We start from the raw sequence: 18,370 nt of genomic DNA, 5'->3' as shown, positions 1-18,370 counted from the left end.
AAACGCCTGTCGCTTTCACTTTCAGAGTGCCTGGTTTAAAGAGGCAAGTGATAAGAACTTAAATGAGAAATATGTACACAGACTATTCTTTGAAATGATTATGGTTAATCAGTGCATACTCTATAGACGGCTTATTATTGGTGTCATAACCAGAAGAGCCCAACTTTATCAACTAGAACATACATGAACAGAATTCTGTTGTGATCTTTCATTAATATGGATTTTAATCAGAATTGTTTTGTTTTAAATACAAACCAGTATGTCCTTAGGGGCTACAGCATATGTCGAGGGTGAGCACATTAAACGTTCGTCTCATAGTAAACTATTTTACAGAAAGAGCATGGTGCCACACAATAGTCACAGTTAAACAACATACTGAATTTAAAGGTGTATAAATAGATCAAGACACATACAATGCAGCATTTTTTTTAACCCTGTGTAAATATTGTTCTGGCTTACTGTATGGGTTACTGAAGTTCAGACATTGTTTTGGTCTTTACAATAATCTCCTTAATGCACCTTGGCACTGCAGAGGATCCGACTTTAGCCGTGGAGAAGCTCTCATGTGTCACTGGTATTCTGTTGCAGAAGCCTTGCAAGTCTTTCCTGTGACAAAGGGACAGAATTGGGCCTAACAGTTGCCAATCTAAGAACCTGTGAAAATAATGATACCTCATGATGGCAGAAACACTCGACGAGGTCTGCGTTTCACAAAATCCTAAACTTAATTTGATTTGTTCTGTAGGGATGAAGGACAATGGGAAGAAGAACAATATTCATATTTATAGCACTTTAATTTCATTTGTTGTTTAATTCATGCATCCAGGAGATATCCAGTAAAACATGACATATGTATCCTGTGAAAATAACTTGACAAGCAAATGGTGATGGCATTTGCTTTGAAGTTCCCTCGATACAAAAGTCCACTACTAATCCCAATAGGCACTATTATGTCAGTGTCATTACATCCAAAACTGCAAATAAAATGTTTACTATTTTACAATATTTTCGTACACAATATGTATTTCTATACTTAATTTGCAGTGTGAAGTTCCTAAAAACTACTCCACTTTGAGTGACAAAGCCTGCCAAAGTGTTGAATTATCTCGTTATGACAACCAATGGTGGAAATCTTTTGGAGCAGGGCCAATGTTTGAGTTAATGTGACAAGATTCCAAATGCCACATCACGGCATCACACTCTCCGAGTGAGAAATGTATGACAAGGGGTCAAGTAGAAATGTTGTATGCCTTAGATTGTTACAAATGTTGGCAACACTTTACTTTGAGTATTTTGCATCCATGAGCAGTACATAAACACTCAATGAATGGTTTATAACATACTATTGTACAATGTAGTTTTACAGTGTTGAATGTATTTGTCAAAAACTATAGTGCATAACTAGAGGCTGGTGTATAAACAGATAACGAATGACTATGAATATGGTAAAACACAGTTTTAATGATGTAAAATATGTCTTCATAGGAGAAGTTGTACTGTTTGATGAATACTGGACATTAATAAACATAAATAAATATCTGCTTACAACTACATTGTGTGTTATAAAGCATGTATTATAAGTTTGTATAATTGTAATGAATAGTAAATAGTGCTACACAGTTGAACCACATAATAGAAGATATAACACACTTGTGCAATAGAGAGTGGTATTAAAAGTTGGACATTTTTTTTCTTCTCTGACACATTTTTTGGGGGATACAGAAGTAATTTCATTAGATATCATTCATGGTCTAACAAAAGCAGTCCTGTTTTTAGACATGACTTATTATCCCAAAGAATTTTTGCAATTACTGAGGAATATTTTAGGCTCCACAGTCATATATTGTCCTGATTATAGTGCATAAAGGAACAGACAGGCAATGATTGCACGGGTCCACCTTCTATTTATGTACTTATTACTTTCCAGCAAGTCTGCAGTCTGAGTCATTGTAATTTGTATGAAAATGTGCAACACAAATAAACTTGAACTTGAATTACTGCCGTCTGGAGAGTGAAGGGAGCTGGTGTGGAGCTTGAGCTATTTGTGTCTTTAGGTGTCAACTTAAATAGGTAGTAATAGATGATTGTAAAAGAACTGGACATACTATATTTAAGTAAGAAGTGAAAACTTGGTGTTGCCATGTTTTCTCTCTCTGGCCGCTGATATTTGAATACATAACTATTAGGGAGCTGTCTGGAACGGAAAGAGTATAAGGTTTATATTAACTCTCTACTGACAGTGCTCTAACACAGTCCGAGGCTTCATCTTTACTATTTCTGACCCACAATTGGCCCTAAAATCTCAAGCTTGTGAATCTACAGAATGACAAATATTTTGTGGTCTGCCGGCTCAGATGTCTGACTTTCCTGTTGGTTTATAAGGGTGTGATGATCCTTGAGCCCAGACAGATGACAGACATGTTCGTCCTAAATGGGGTCGTCTAGCTGGGTCAAAGGGCCTCAGCTTTCTAGGGACCGTCTCTGAAATATGATATTGTGAACATAATCACACTGTCTCTGCCACATCACACAGAGAGGTATTGGAATATTTCAAAATGCTCATAGTTTTTTACCTCATTTATACATTTTCAAATACACTGAGACTTTTAACAGTAATCTGGGTGTTTCTTAACTGATTATGATTCAAAGTGCAACACCAGTGTTTACAAAAATGAGTGATGTAAACAGAACAACTGTACTACAGCATCTGATTCATTCAGGTTACAGGTTGTTTGATTAGTTCGACATGGCCACCATTAATCATTGTGTATTTCAACTCTTTCTATCATTGTCACCTTTGTATATTTAGATTGTTGGAATTAATTGTTTATGTGTATTTGTGTTTGCACACTTGCTTGCCGGAAATTGCCACCTGGGAAACAAATAAAGTATTTTGACTTAACCTGATTAGAATTGACTTTTGGTTCATACCTTCATTATTGATAATGCGTTAGTTCAAATCCGACCTGCGGCCCTTTGTTGCGTGTCGCCCTCTCTATGTCTATCTTAAGCTGTATATCTAATAAAGGAATTAAACCCCCCCCCCCCAAAACAAGAATAACAAAAAAGATTAGCAAGCTAATGCAAAATAAAACTGAAGAACTATAAATTATTTGAAAAGGAGAAAAACTCCAGAGCATGATAATTTAAACTGGATATTTCTATCATTAAATGAAGCATGAACGTTGCTTATTTCAAATAACAACCATATCAATAATCTAGTAGCACAAATGCTGATCACATTTAAGTCACCTACGTTTATCACTCTTTCACTTTAATTTCTACAATTTAATTATGTTTCCTTTTTGACCCTCTAAGCATTAGTTTGCTCACATAAACAATACAACTTTGAATGTATGCTGAAAAACTAAATTAAAGTTTCTGATTTGAACAAATCCCTATTTTTCTCTCTACTTACATCATCCTGACACATTTAAACTAAATATATTTGTGCATCTAATGTTTTTTTTTGTCACTTTTACCTGTTATATTTTCTAGCATATCAGATTACACGTCTGCATTTCTGACAGTATAACCATTCTGGTGTGTGGGAGGGTGTGCGTGTGTGTGTGTGTGTGTGTGTGTGTGTGGGGGGGTGTTAGTCAATGACCCTCTCATCTCTCTGTGCTGCTGAAAGTCAAAGGTTTAAAGGTTTGCTGTTGACAACTCAACTGCCCGTATCAGACATGAGAAACAATCACCTATCCTGGTGGCTCCTGTGACTCGGCTGGTGGTTTAAAAGTGCTACATGTTGTGCTCCATAAAGTCTTCTGGTTTATTTGTCAGTAAACTTACAGCTCTATTGTCTAATGTGAAATCCTCAGTGAACAGGTGATTAGTATGTGTCTCCAGGTTGTTTCAGACAGGCACTTGTGTTGTCTCAAGGGCGCGGATGTATTTATAAACCCTTTCTTTAAATGGTCTTGTTGTACAGTGTGTCCTGACAGATGAACTGAAGACAAGGCCAGGCGTGGAGCCTGACCTTCCCTTAAGGCAAGTGTTTGTTCCCCATGCATGGCAAGAAGGGGATCATGTTATATGATGTGTAGTAGTTTGCATTCTTTCCCTGTTGAAAGATGACACTAAATTGGCGAAGTTGGGGAGAGGGCATTAAGGGCTAAATACTGAGGACTTCACGCCCTACGAAAGAGGTCTATATATTCAATAAAAATGTGAAACCTGATCTCTTATGCTCCCGGGTGTGCTTATTAGGAAGAAATACAAATATAGCTGCCTCCTCAGCAATGCTCTCAGAGCTCAGCCATTTGTCACAGCCTCAAGTATTATTGTGGAACAACCTTTGATATAAAACACTCCCTTCCTTGGTGGTCCTAGTCACAAATATAACAAACGCATTGATGCTTATAACAATACATCGTAGTCTTACTTCTTAAAATCCTATTGTGTTTATTCACTGTGAGTCAAATCTTACTCAGCGCTCTACTGATTTAACTGATACCAGATAAATAAACACAATTTTAAAGGATTACTGATTAATGAGACGGAACATTCAACTACTTTTGTCGAATTTATATGAATGTCCAACAAGCTTTAGGTCTCAAATAAAAGCGATAATAGAAAGAGAAATGAAAATATGGAAATCGTGACGTACGACTTACAGCATATAAAGTAGTACAAAGTCCTTAACAGTGAGGGATAGAACTGTCTATCATTGCAGAAGTAGTTACAACATCAAGGTATATCTCTGCATTCTCCAGAAAATCTCTTCAACCAGTTTGAAATGTCTGTTTTTGGCTAATAAGTGATTAAATACCTGACAAATCAAGAAACGTCATCACATTGCCCATAATGCCTCAATATTAAATCTATTTAAGAAGTAGAGGAAAATATCTGATGCTAAACAAATGCATATCTCCTCATTACCATGTTCTCTATTTGGAAGCGTTAGTATTCCGTCTTCAGTTTGTTTTTGTTCTTTCCTTCTAACAGTTAAATACTGATTCATTTCCCCTCTCTGTCCTTTTGCTACAGTCCGCTCTTCATAAAACCATTTCTAAACAATAGGACTTGAGAAATACATGCCAACCAGATTCATTCTGTCAATTATTATCGTTTTCTTTACTTCATCTTTTAAGAATTACTAGTAGAATATTACTTCATCGTGCCTGTAAAGTATTTTGCTTTTGATGCAGATCAAGGTTTTAAGTCTGAAAACTTGTCAAGCATCAAGTAAGGTTGTAATTTCCTTATTGGCTATACAGTGAAAAGCAAAATACTTTATTTCCTGTAATGAATCTTAAACTACATTTGAGTTACCTAACCATAGACATCACTGTGCACAGACACACTGCGGTAACACTGTGTGTTGTGGTTCACTAATAGGTCTATTTTCATCACAACTTGACACGGTGCAACATATGTTTTGAAGCCCATAAAAACTGTAAGGTCACTGTACTGTCGGTAACATTATCACCATGAGGCAAAGATTTGCAGTTATCGTAACCTGCAGGACTTTTACATGATAACAGGCGACAGTTGACATCACGCCTATTTTGAATGGTGGAGCTACACTCGCTGCTGCTCAAGCTTGAACACCAAATACACTACTCAAAATCTGTTTATCTCCAGTGTTACTATTAGTAATTAGCTTTATGTTCTCCTGATAAAAGTTTGGTGATTTGTCTGATGTATTTTCATTTACTTTTTTAAATGTATAAAGAATGTCAATAATTGTCTTCAGCTAAATGAATCTCTGCATGTAGTTGGAGAATTAATGGAGTGAAATTGTTTTTGTGTAACACTATAGTATATACTTACTAGTCCTCAAGAGTTGAGACATTGGCTTATGTGTTCAAAAATATTCTCTGTGTACTTTAAAAGAATATGACTTACATTTGAACGTTCTCTTTGTAATGTTTGTGTTTTATTAACTCCATACATCCTTTGAATTCAGTGTGAAGTGAAACCAATAAATTAATGACACAGAAAGGGTATTCAATTGCATGGAGATTAATTTCTTGTTACACATCAGACAAAAACATCACATTGTATGATTTCTTGTACTGTGTCATGTCTGGACTGATGCTCATTCTTCACCCTCCTTTCCCTTTGAATCAATACAAAAGAGACAGTAAGAAGTTTGTGGTTAAACCGTTTGTCAAGATGTAAAGATACAGAAGTTTCTTGAATAAATATCATTTGGTGTACAGAATGAAAATAAATAAAAATGAACATACCCTGACGATCTCACGGCTTTTGGCTCTCAGCTTGTTCACCTGAGACTCAGCGATGTCAGCTCTCTCCTGAGCTTCCTCCATCTCATGCTGCACCTTCCTGTACCTGGACAGGTGAGTGTTGGCCTGCTCCTCCTGGAAAGCATAAAGTTAAAGAGGTGATATGTTGAACAATCTTTCCAAACATATGAGATTAAAACCATTAAATGACGCTGCATCATGCAGTCAGTCCTATGGTGTTAGGAAAGGTGTCACTGGTGTGATGCCTGTTTGCGTTGCATGTGTCAAATATTTCACACTCACAGCCTCCTCAGACTGCCTCTTGTAGGATTTCACTTTCAGCTGCAGCTTGTCCACCAGATCCTGAAGTCGGGCAATATTCTTCTTGTCCTCCTCAGACTAGAGGCGGTATAGAGCACAGTTTGTCAGACCAAAACTAAAGCCAATACCATCCTCCCAATGTGTTTTAGGAGGATCTTTAAAAACACTCAAGAGCATGCAATACGATCCAACGGACATCTTCCAAGAGGAAGCCACTTCAGAAAAATGTACAAGATTAACCAAACATGCTACAAACTCTGACAATGTGAATTAAAGCACAACAGCAGAGACAGTTACACAATGTCTGTCGGGAATCCTTCAGTCCTGTCAATCAAGCTGCCTGTGGGAATTGAGTTTACATGAAAGCGTTCCTTCTCTTTAAAATGTTTCATAGTGTAAATCTGTAAAAATATCTATCAATATCAATCATTTGGTCATACTAATCTATGCACACAACCACATGTATTTATAGCTGCAACAGCAGAAGGCCCATTTTTAGCTGTGATCCACTCTTAATCACTTCGAGCTTCAGACATATGATGGCAATTAATGCCCTCTAGGGGTCTGAATCATATTCTACATCCAGTTTGACTTTAGCAGCACACATTTTATGATAGGAAGTAGTTGTGTCCATATTCAAATTGAATTGGTGCACAATGAAAGTTTTAGGTTTTGGTTCTCTGTACCTGGTAAGTCAGTTCCTTTACCCTGCGTTCATGTTTGCGGACTCCTTTCACAGCTTCAGCTCCACGTCTCTGCTCGGCCTCGACCTCCGACTCAAGCTCTCGGACCTTGACAATAAGAGGTGCAGATTTTATGGTGACAGGACTCAATATGCTCGAACAGATAACAAATCTTTTATGAGCTTGTTGGGTAACATGTTTGTTACAGGTAGAAAATGCAGGAGGTTGTTAAGGCCCTGAAATTAAAGCTGAAATTCAGCAATGTAACCATAATTATTCTTTTCAAATCCAAATTGCAAGAACACTGAGTCAAAAAAGAACTTAAATAAACAAATGAACGTACCCGAGCCTCCAGTTTCTGGAGCTGCTTCTTGCCGCCCTTTAGGGCGAGATTCTCAGCTTCATCCAGACGGTGCTGCAGGTCTTTCACTGTCACCTCCAGGTTCTTCTTCATCCTCATGTATTGTCTTTCCTGATTCAGCAATATGTTCAGTCAAATCAGAGATTTCCTCTGTTGAAAAAAAAAAAACACAACACAAAATTCACAAAACACAAAATCAGTTTTTTTAAATGTAATTATAGTATTGCATAAATGATTTATCAGATTTTCTAGTAATATGAGGCCAGACACAGGAGCCCAAACTTCAATATTTTGAGTGTTATGTTTATAAAGAATTCAACTCACATTAATTTGCTACAAGTTTTTTTTGTTTTTCCTTAATTGTGAATGTAAAGAATGCTTTTAATTTCAACAATCACATGCAGTATTTGATGTCTTACGCTGCAGGTTCTTGTTCTCTCTCTTCAAAGTCTCCAGGTGGTCCAGAGCTTCTTCATACACATTTTTCAGCTTGAACATCTCAGTGCTGAGAGAACGAGATTCTTTTAAAGCTCCCTCCAGCTCTGCCTGGCTTTCCTCAAACTTCTGCTTCCACTCTGCAAGAACCTTAAAACATAAAAAGACCCATGTGGTTCAGTAATTGACAATTCTAGGGTCTTCATTTCAGCAAAAAAGGCACAAATATAAATGTAACCTTGTCAAAGTTCCGTTGCTTCTTGTCGAGGGTAGCAGCCAGAGCATTAGCTCTCTCCACGTCAATCATCAGGTCCTAGACTTCAGCATGCAGTCTCTGTTTTGTCTTTTCCAGAGAGGCACATTTTGAATTCACAGCCTCGATGGATTCTTCTGCATCCTGAAGACGCTGGGCGAGCTTTTTCCTGTTAAACCATACAGTAAACAGGTTCTGTGATGATTTGCCAAATCAGTGCATGTGGAAACAGTGTGATTTCAGGACTGTTCATTACTTAGCCTCCTCCAGCTCCTCAGTGCGCTGAATGGCATCAGTCTCGTATTTGGCTCTCCACTGAGCCACCTCGCTGTTGGCCTTTGACATTCCCCTCTGCAGCTCAGATTTGGCCTCCTGCTCCTCCTCATACTGCTCTCTGAGCAGGTCGCAGTCATGACGAGCTGACTGAACACCATGAGCCAGGGCGTGCTTGGCCTAATAATGACAAAATACATAATGAGGCAAATCAAATTTCTTCTTTACAAAAAATACAATAGATTATTTGCCGCTACATTAAACAAAAGCATTCTGCAATACCTTAACTTTATCCTCAAGGTGCCTTTTAAGCTCCTCAATTTGATGAAGTTGATGAATATACGCCTGTTTTCCTGTGAAACAAGAGATTCCTTTTCTTCCAACTGACGACCAAATTCCCCTGATTGGAAACATTTTCTTTAGTGATTTGTGCTGACTTACATTGTTTTACATACGTTTTCTGAAAGGTTGAAGGTTCAGTTTGATTTAAAATTCTCATCCTAAATGTTGCTCTCACCATTTTCAGTCAACAGCCTGGATCTTTGAACCTTAACCTCATTTAACTGACGCACATGTTTTTCTTTCTGGGTCTTTAATTCACTTAGTTGATCCTCAAGAGAACGACGCATTTTCTCCAGGTGACCCTACGGACACAAATCAACGTTAAGTTCACTGTAGTCATAATGCTACTGTTGATGATTAAACAGAAATTGTGGTCATTTTTATTCTTTAGATAAAAGAATAATTTCTAAATTTTACTTTTGATTTGGCAATAGACTCCATATTGCTGCTGAGGTCATCGATCTCCATCTTGTATTCACTTTTCTCTTTCTCCAGCTTCTGTTTGACTCTCTGGAGGTTATCAATCTGTTCTCCCAGCTCTGCCACACTGTCAGCCTGCTTCTTGCGGAGAGCTGCAGCGGTGGCCTCGTGCTGCAGGGTGGACTCCTCCAGATCACGACGCAGCTTCTGAAACTCGGCCTCACGCTTCTTGCTCATCTCGATCTGAGCAGATGTTGCTCCACCAGCTTCTTCCAGCCTCTCGCTGATCTCCTCAAGTTCCCTGGAAAGATCAGACCTCTGCTTCTCCACCTTGGCCCGAGCAGCCCGCTCAGCCTCAATCTCCTCCTCCAGCTCCTCAATACGAGCCTGTGACAAACACTTATAAGTCTCAAGTAAAGCCTACGCTGATTATTGACGCTTATAAGAATAATTCACTATTCACAATCCTAGTTATGGCTTTGGTTTTACAAATGGCTTAATTATAAGCATGCAAGTGAAGCAAAAATGTTGTTGATATATTTTAGTGAGTGTATATTAACTGCATTCCTGAATTTCATTCCATCCATCCAGTCACTTTCACAAGAAAGATTACTGTAAATATATTTGTATATATTTTTGCCTGATACAATCACTAATATTCAATAAAAATTCCCTCAACAAAGCCTGGACATATATTTATACATTACCTGCAGTTCCTTGATTTTCTTATGAAGTTGAACACCAAGTGACTGTTCATCTTCTATCTTTCCAAGAAGCTGACTCATCTCAAAGTCCCTCCTTAGATGGAAAAAACAATGAGAAATGTTGGAAGCGCACTGTTAATTTGGGAATTGTTATAAACATTCTCCAGATCCATTATGGACTCATGGGCCAGCTTCAGATCTCCTTCAAGCTTTCTTTTTGATCGCTCAAGATCCATACGTAGCTTCTTCTCTTGCTCCAGAGAACCTTCAATCTAGTAAAATCACATATAGTGTAAACAGTTCAAGTGAAAATATAGAAATACTTTGGTGAACTTGTTTTAAACAAAAACACAGCCTCTTACACCGTCCACTTGCTGCTCCAGCTTGGTCTTGGCCTTCGTCAGAGAGTTGACTTTGTCTTCCTCTGCCTGCAGATCATCAAGGGTCTGCTGATGGGCCTCTTGGAGGGCTTTCTTCTCTTTGGTCAACTTGGCAATGGTCTCATCTTGAGATGTCATTTCCTCAACCAGGTTTTTAACCTGTATTCACAATATTGTGAAAACTATTTTAAAGTGTTTAAGCTTTTAACAAGAGCCGACTTTCAGGCCTAGTGGAAGATTTACCAACCTTGTTCTCAGTGGCGTGCTTCTCCTTTTCTACTTTGGCCAGGGTGAGCTCCAAGTCATCAATGTCTTTCTTCTGCATCATTTTGGAAAATTCTTTCCTCATGAGGAAACCTCTGCAGAGAGCCTGAGTCATTGTGACCAGTTCAACCAGTTTCTCATCTCTCATCTCCTCAAGCGTACCCAGTAGTCCAGCCTTGAAGAATACCTGACGATATAGAAGTAATAACATTGATTTAACCAAAACATGTTTTGTTTCAAGCTACACAGTGATTTAATTATGTCACGATTGTAATGAAGTCTGTTTATTTACCTTGGTGTGGCCAAATCGATACTGTGATTTTTCCACACTAATGGATTCCAGCAGTTTCTCTGAGGTCTTCTTGTTGTCAATAAACTGTGCCTCAGGGATGACACTATAGCATTCAATACTTTGTATCTGAAAGGATTGGTTTAAATCAGATCATCAACAGAACAGAATCAACAAAAGTGGACTGAGAGGTACAGAAATAGCTTCTGCTACCTCTGCTTGAAGTCAGCGTAGAGGATTCTGCTGGGGAAACCTTTCCTGCAGATCCTGATACCTTCCAGCACACCGTTACACCTCAGCTGGTGGATGACCAGGAAGTTCTCCATTAGACCTTGAGGACATGCCAAATTCAGTCTTGTGTTGCATAATTACAGTAGTGTTTGAATGAATGAAAGAATACTTAAATTAGGCCCAAGTTTAGAACCAAGCTGAAGACCTTGCACAGATCAATGTTACCATAGAGGTGTGTCATTTGCAGAAATCGCCCTGATTTCAAACGACGACTATGGGACAGAGAGCCTAACCATACACAAGCTGAACAAGAGTGAGTTATGGGTTCATAAAGACCTCCCACAGCCTAATTGCTGTGAGGAATTTGAGGCTTCTGTTAGTTATAGACATGACTTTTTTAGGACTAACCTGGTGTCTGATTCATTGGGAATCAAACGGCGCACAAAGTGTGGGTGAGTGCTCCTCAAGTTGGACATCAGCTTGCCCAAGTTTTCCTGTGAATGACAAATCATTTAATACATATTCTCCCCAAAATCTTGACACTGACATGACTACACTATCTATAGTGTTTCATAACTTAGATAACAACACAACAATCAGAATGACATTTCAATTTGCTTTATCAGAAGATTGAACCCAGACCATTCATGTTGAAGGTCTCCCTAATCAATACACTACCTTGATCTGCAGCAATGTGGATTCAGGTAACAAACCTGGCCTGCTACAAGAACAAATCTATGATTTTAACAAGTCACTACATGCTTGCTTCTTGTGTAAAGCTGTTTGTGTTAGGATCTCCTTTTATAAACAATCCCCTGCAAAGCGGGCAGTCATTCATATGAGCATTTAAGAGTGACCACAAAATGGAAATACCCTGAAGAGAGCCGACACAGTCTGGAAGGAGCCACCCTTCTTCTTGCCGCCACCCTTCCTTCCACCTTTACCATCTGTAAAAAAGGATTTACAATTTTTATTTTCATTCTGCAATTTCTTTTATAAATTATTTCCAAGCATGATGGCATTCATGTTGCTGAATATTGGCTACTTTTTATATTCTCATCTTAAATTATTTGTACAAACCCTCTTAGCTTTTCTTAAACCTTCCCTGTATATGTACTGGTGATGTCTGACTGAAATGACTATGATGCAGTACATTTCCTTCGATACTTCATGTTGTGTAATTCCTTATATACGTATAAAAAAACTACCTTCTGATCCGGCATGTGATGCATAGAGGTGAGCCAACATGACTGAAGACTTCTGGTAGAGCTGAACCACTGTCGTTCAGGGGGTCTTTGACAGGTTTGGGTTTCTGGAAGGGAGCACTTTTACCAAGATGCTGGTCATAAAGTTTGTTCTTGAAGGTGATGTCTGATGCCTTTGGGAACATACGCTCCTCTTCAAGGATGGAGAAGATTCCCATTGGCTGTCATGATGAAATAATTATTTTAAACAAAAGATTTCAAGTCATCGGATAATTTACTGTGTTTGTGAATATTCAGCGTGTCTCTCACCTTCTCAATCAGCTCAATGCAGGCAGCCAAGTCCATACCAAAATCAATGAACGTCCATTCAATTCCCTCTTTCTTGTACTCTTCTTGCTCCAGGACAAACATGTGGTGGTTGAAAAACTGTTGCAGTTTTTCATTGGTGAAGTTGATGCAGAGCTGCTCCAAGCTGTACTTGTGATGGGACAAAAGACACCTCGTCAACCTTCATTGTGCTGGTTCAATCTGTAAAAATTAACAAGTGCCATGTGTTGTTTACTCACATCAAAGATCTCAAACCCTGCAATGTCTAAGACACCAATGAAAAGGTTTCTGGGCTGCTTGGTATCCAGCATCTCATTAATTCTGACGATCATCCACAAGAATTTTTTCTCATAGACAGACTTGCAGAGATGCACTTAAAGATTTAAATAGTTGGAGTTCTGGTTATTTGGAACAAGGGGTATTTATATATTAAGTATTACATTTATGTTCATTCACTTATATTGTTTTATGTAAATTACCTGACGCACCGTTTGACCTTTAACCACCATTTCATTGCCGACCTTGACTCTTGGGTAGCATAAAGCCTTCAGCAAATCAGCAGTTCAGGCCGTGGAGGTAGGCGATTTTATCTGCCTCTGTCAAGAACAAAAAAAAAAAATAAGATCACTCAATAACCCTAATAAGTTACAAAGGTGATTGGCGACAATATGAAAATCTACAGTGTTTTTACAAAATCCATGCATTCATCCTGTGGTGCTTATTTGGATCCAGGTCACTGAGACAGCAGGCTAAGTGCAGGCCATGCTCGACATTGTTCTCCTCGGTCAAATCCTCCAGCTCATCCCCTGGAATCCTCAAGCATTTCTAAGCCAGAAGTGATCCAGCATTTTCTGGGACGGCCCCAGGGTCTGATCCCGGTTGAATGTGCCCAGAATACATTTCTTGGGAAGTATCTGGGAGGCAGCCTCATCGGATGCCCAAAACACCTCAACTGGCTCCTGTTAATCCAAAGGACCAGTAGGTCCACTCTGAGCTCCGTGAACCCCTCACCCTGGCCTTAAGGGGAGGTTGAGACACCCTAGACACCCTAACTTTTACAATGCCATTATTCTCAATTGTGGAAGCATGATTGAATAAACAAATACACAGAATATAAGTTAAATTCTGATTAAATGTATGCAGTGACAAAAAAAACATTCCAGTATGTTTGTAATGATTCATTGTTTAATATTAAGAAGCATTTACCTTCAGCGCCATCGGGCTCAGCCTGCTCTTCATGCTGCTTCTGCTTGAACTTCATGTTTCCATGATGGATCACAGCTCCAGTCAGTTTGTAAATGCCTGTAAATTTACTCTTCGCCAGTGAAGCCCAGGATATCGATGGCAGTCTGCAGAAACCCAGATTTCTGTTAATATTTTGTCTTTCAGTAAAGGATCCTCATTACGTACAAAGGTTTACTGGTTCACTGTGTGTTGTCAGTTGCTCCAACAAGACATAATAATGGCATCTTAGGAACCCTTACAGTATGTGCCATATTTAATCACTTTAAAATTAGAGTGTAAATGTTTTGGATTTTGCAACATGTCTACTTACATCAGTGGCAATGAACTCCTCAATATCATCAATACATACAAAGAAAAATGACACCTGGGCCGCTGTGAAAGTATTCTCTTGTGGTGTGATTATGTTGCAATAAAAGGTGACATTCAATATCTCCGGCCTTTCTTTCGACTTATTAGGAATTAAAGCAAATATAGCCTCCAGCTCATAAATGCCCATGGTCTTACTATTGCAATTGTTGACAAATGCATTGAATGCGTCTGTTAATTACGTGTCAGATGTATTTCAGCATCCTGTTACTAAGCACCTCAGAAAAGAAATCCAGGCTGTGAAGCTCCTTATTCTTGCTTCAGACTATCAGAATTGTGACTAGGTCATAACCTCATGAAGTTCAATTTAGTTAGGTTCCGTATCGTGGTAAGTAGAGATCTACAAAAGAGTTTGATGGCCACAGCATGCTGCTAGCATTGCTTATTGTTTGCTTATTGTTTGGATCCTGCAGAGGCCTCTGATTCTAGATATGCTTGTGCTGTATGTATTTGTAAAAATGTGCTGAGTCATTTATGGTACTTACAGTTAATAAAAATATCTCTAAAATATATCTATTCCTTAACTGTAGGAATTAAGCAAGTGCAGTGTGTTGGGTTAGTGAAAGGTGAGTTAGAAAAATATAATCTTGAAATTGTTCGATGAGAACTTCTTGTGGTTTCTCAATTACAAGTAATATTAATCATAATTTTGAGTTGTGTTTATGTTCCAGTATGGCTTGTATCAACAAGCAGAGATGACAAGATAATGTGTTCATTTTTCCACCTGTTTTCTTACCATTTTAGTTGTATGGGATGGTCTGCATTGTGTTGTGTAAGCCACTACTGTCATATCAAGTTTTCCGTTAACATATGTGTACTAAAAAAGGTAAATGACAAACAAATAAAAAAGCTGGGAAGCTCACAAGCATATATGAGATTAGAAGATATATCTGACCAGTGCAGCTGCTCAAAGCCTAAAATGCTCTACACTAACAAACCTGGTTTACCATTCTCTATTTTTTTAATTGGTTGATTTATAAGCCTTCATCCACTGTATCAATTAAAAAGCTGCGAATATTTGCCTAAATGGAAACAGATTAACAGCTTGTTCACTTCATTAATAGACCACCTGTTGGTTTTGGGTAAACACCAGCTAGTCTTCAGGGTGGCAAAGACATTTTTGAAATCCAAAGCAGCTAATATTCCCTTGTGTGTGATAAATAAGACATCTCTGTGCAGGTGTTACATTGCTGAAGATGTTGTTTGGTTGTGTGTGTGTGTTACCATTTACTCTTGCATGAGAGAGACATTCATACAAGTGTGAGAAAAAGAGGAAAAGAGAGATTAAGAATGATGGTTTTCTTTGCGGTTTTCTTGAGACAACTCCAAAATATAAACAGTCTGAATTTACTAGTGGGCCTTTGCATTTTCTGTTGTTAGTACATGTGAAAAGTATTTAATATCATGGTGTTGTCTGCATTTAGATGTGTATTATTTATACCATTGAATCGTTTACCTGATGATGATATACCGTTATACAGTATCCATTTCATTTGAGGCTTTATGAAATTATGCAAACATGCTTTGTATACAACACAATGGCTTTTTGTTGATAAGTGATGCAGTGACTGTATGATGAAACTCCCTGATCTGACCTGAGAGTAAAACTAACATTTCAAAGTATTTAGGGAAATCACTTCCAGCCATAGGGTGGAATCCATCAGGACCAAGACCTCACGCCACAAGAACACTTTCTTCCCTTCTGCAGTTGGGTTCATAAACAAAGCCTGTGACCACTGACTCCGACTCTTACATCCCCAGGACATGTTCCTACTGTTACACACCCTTGCACATACTTTCTATGTTTCTGTATTTAAATACACTAGCCACTTGTATAATATACTTGTTTTAAAGTACTGTTATCTGTTACCACATTTTATTGTAAATTTTAATATTTTTAAATGATGTCTTGATTATTGCACTGTGTTCATTGTTTGTTGTTCATTGTTTATTGTTATGCACCAATCACCAAGTCAATTTGTAACGTGAAACGTACTTGGCAATAAACGGTTCTGATTCTGACATGGCGACGGCTGAGCCGGTGACCAGCAGGCAACAGTGTTAACAGCACGCACAGTGCAAACAAGGGGAACAGTGCTGACAGAGCTAACCGTGTTTAACGAAGGGGGAATAGGAGGGATGGGGTGACAATGCCGTCAGTCGGGATTATCAGCGGTAATCACCCGTATGAGTGCAGTGCAGAGAGGGGGCCATGAGCAGTGGGGCCAACAGAGAGACTCATATGCACTTACACGCACGAGCGGCCAGCCTGGCTACAAAAATAAACAGGAGAGAAGCTCGGATTACAACACACACAAAGAGGGAGAGCGACTTCTTTCTTTGCTCAGGTGGACATTACTCCTGTATTGTATTGAGAACCTTTAACACAGGATTTGTCACTGGTTAGTAATTCTAAAATATCACGTTTAATGTTTATTCTTTAATCTTTCATAACTACACGTGTCCAACAGTTGTGGATTTCTCTGTTTATTGCACATTGCTTCGTCTTGCATTTAGTATTTCATTTATATTGACTTGTTTTTAATTTCAGGTCATTTCTGTCCCCTCCAGATAAGTGGTTCTGTGGAAGGGAATACAGATGAACATCCAGTTCTTCTCTCCACTTTGCATGTTTGCCCATCTCTGAATGAGTATTCACATATTACTGTATTCCCAAGACACCATTTTGTCATCCAGAAATGCTTTTTATTACAGGTACATGAAGTTCATTTGGATGATTCATTGAGGGTTGTTAGTTTTATTTCCATTTATCATTGAGTATTTTGTCATTTTTCCTGGAACAATTTTAGATGTTCTACAAATAAATTCCAAAAAGCTGATTTACAACAGATTTAAGTAATAAATATCATACCTTCAGCTATCTCTGATGTTTCTGTCAGTTGACATCGATCCATCTCACCCAGGTCTCTTTTCTTCTTCTTCCACTTTCTGTGTACTGTAGATGACGAATAATACAGCATCAGTTAGATGGTTTAGTTAGTTTGTTTTTTATATTAGATAATTAGTTTTATTGATTAGAAATGTGCAAATCAAGGGTTAGAGTTAGCTTTATCTTGTATGTCATTGTGAAATGGAGGTCAACTCAACCCATTTTAAATATGACATTTGGTTAAGTTGAGTAAAACACAGCCTGTGACAATTACTGTAAAAATTTTAACAGAAAACCTGCATTACAAACTGTAAGAAAGTAGTATTTTTGGTGGTTGATCAATATTAGGGATTTAAAGTCAGGATCTTCGTGTGCTGCTTTGATAATGACCATTCCTAAAAGGATAGGGTCACAATGTTCTTGTCTGTCTTGAAACTTGAAACTTGTAACATGCCCATATGAATATGAAATAGTAAACACTTGTCTTAGGAAACGCAAAGACAGAATCTTTGTTAAATAAAAAGACTGTAGCTTGGCATTTGTAACTTGTCTAACTCAGGCTGTTTAAGCCCCAACCTATACATTAATCTGTCTCTGGTGAGTTTCCCAACTTAAAAGGATGTGCAATACTAAATAGCTGGAGTTCCTGTTTAACCAAACCATAACTGCCATGCTATTTTCCCCTTGGGATTGATGGGCTAATGTCTGAGTGAATTGCTTAATGAATATTTAACTGTCTATATATATAAGCTGTATACAGGTGACACATAACCTTCTTGTTACAAAACTCTGTGACTGGCTGATGGTTTTATTTTAGTTGCACATTTTAAATCATATTCTCAAAAAAGGCAATACAAGAGCTGAGAATATACATTTAAATAATAAACTACAGTAGTTCACTACTTTTGAAATCAGATAATACAATAGTGAAGCAATGAATTAACAACTACAACTGGAGACAGGAAAGAAATGAATTGAATTTTATCATAATTTCCATATTTCAAAGTGAATTAAATGAAAACAGGCAAAGATGTGAACAGTGAAATACTGACATGTATGTACTAGAACCACCATTTTAAAAGGTTTATGAAGGACTGTCCAGGGCTATTCTCTGCATTATGTCCAATGTGTGGTGAAACAGATTCCAACATGCCTTTGTGACCCTGAATAGGAACAAAGTAAAAACG

At 38.1% G+C, this 18,370-nt stretch overlaps 1 pseudogene across 1 annotated transcript; it reads right to left on the bottom strand.

Annotated features, from left to right (window-relative positions):
- Positions 1–5,946: 5,946 nt before the first annotated feature.
- LOC306715838 lies at positions 5,947–14,423 on the bottom strand (annotated as a pseudogene). Its single transcript, XR_013767724.1, has 24 exons — positions 14,238–14,423; positions 13,889–14,031; positions 13,171–13,278; positions 12,922–13,080; positions 12,665–12,832; positions 12,359–12,576; positions 12,024–12,097; positions 11,559–11,644; positions 11,133–11,250; positions 10,923–11,048; positions 10,614–10,817; positions 10,349–10,525; positions 9,990–10,258; positions 9,280–9,669; positions 9,038–9,164; positions 8,803–8,920; positions 8,504–8,700; positions 8,233–8,416; positions 7,979–8,144; positions 7,542–7,709; positions 7,202–7,306; positions 6,498–6,593; positions 6,198–6,329; positions 5,947–6,067 (listed from the first exon to the last, which is right to left on the bottom strand). The product of XR_013767724.1 is annotated as an uncharacterized misc_RNA (transcript).
- Positions 14,424–18,370: the final 3,947 nt, after the last annotated feature.

Source organism: Pholis gunnellus (assembly GCF_910591455.1).
Source record: "Pholis gunnellus genome assembly, chromosome: 3".
Taxonomy (NCBI): domain Eukaryota; kingdom Metazoa; phylum Chordata; class Actinopteri; order Perciformes; family Pholidae; genus Pholis; species Pholis gunnellus.
Note: the sequence above shows the minus strand (reverse complement) of the source record. Positions and strands in the feature narration are given on the sequence as shown.